The sequence below is a fragment of the Octodon degus genome, unplaced genomic scaffold, assembly GCF_000260255.1.
Source record: "Octodon degus isolate 3935 unplaced genomic scaffold, OctDeg1.0 scaffold00196, whole genome shotgun sequence".
In the NCBI taxonomy this organism is placed as follows: Eukaryota; Metazoa; Chordata; class Mammalia; order Rodentia; family Octodontidae; genus Octodon; species Octodon degus.
Genome location: NW_004524772.1, coordinates 1,782,769 through 1,783,916, shown reverse-complemented (window position 1 = coordinate 1,783,916; position 1,148 = coordinate 1,782,769).

Below are 1,148 nucleotides of genomic sequence, written 5' to 3'. Positions count from 1 at the left end.
GCTGGGGGGCTGAACACAGGAGGATCATTATGAGTTCGAGATGCCTAGTGAGACCCTGTTTCAAAAACATTTTAAAAAATGTGTTTTATGCCTGGTAAAATAAAAAAAAATTGTTCATGACTTAAAAATAGATATCTATGAACTATTCCAGTTAAGGGTATATTTTCTTTCTAAATTATGGGACATGCTGTGGTGCACTGATTACTACATTTTCAGAGGCAAGGTGTTGGAACATTTAGGTCATCTCTCCACACACGAAAATTTCTCATGCATGACTTTGCTTATCTTGTAACCCATAACTTTACCAAATGTTTATATAATATAATAAATGTTTAAAATTGGGTCACACCTACATACAGGAATAAAGTAAGACACAAGGAAATTAATTCAATTCAAATATTACTCAACTTGAAATGTATTTTTATATCATAAAAATTTAGGTACATATAGAAATAAAAATTTTGTTTCTTTAATTTCCAATTTGGCCAGCATACTAAGTTTCTGAAGTTTTCATTGAGCAAAGGTATCATTAACTTTCCAGTACTCAAGCAAGATTCAGAAAATACTGTGAATGGGTCCAACTAGGAATTCTACATACTTAACCCTCATTACTCACCTCATTTGCAAAGTCATTTATACCCTTTATACTATCAAGTTGATATTAGGCAGTATGATTTTTACTAGCTCTGTAGGCATCGAATATACTCATTCTCTTCCCTGCTGTAGTGTCCACCAAACATAATTAGTACAAACACAAGCTAATATACCCCAAATCTTGTTTATCACAGAACAATATTCAATTCCTTGTCACAAATAAACACGGGCTTTGACCAGGCCATAATAAGTATCTCCTTTGTTCAATTCTTCTATGTACCTTTAGAGTAAAGCCTCAGATTTATCAAGGACTTTGGAAATTTTTTCCAAATCTTCCAGAGCCATCGTGCTTAGCACTTTAATATCTGTAGGGTGTTTCTGTCATTATTGGTTGTAGGTTCCTTTTTCACTCCAAGTTCAATAGACACATTTGTTTCTTTTATGCATACTTTCACATTGTCTCATCTCAGTTGGGAGTTTTCATTACCATGAGTGCCCCATGTCTAAAATTTGTGACTGTAATTTTTGGTTTTCAGAAAAAATTCTTTTTTTTT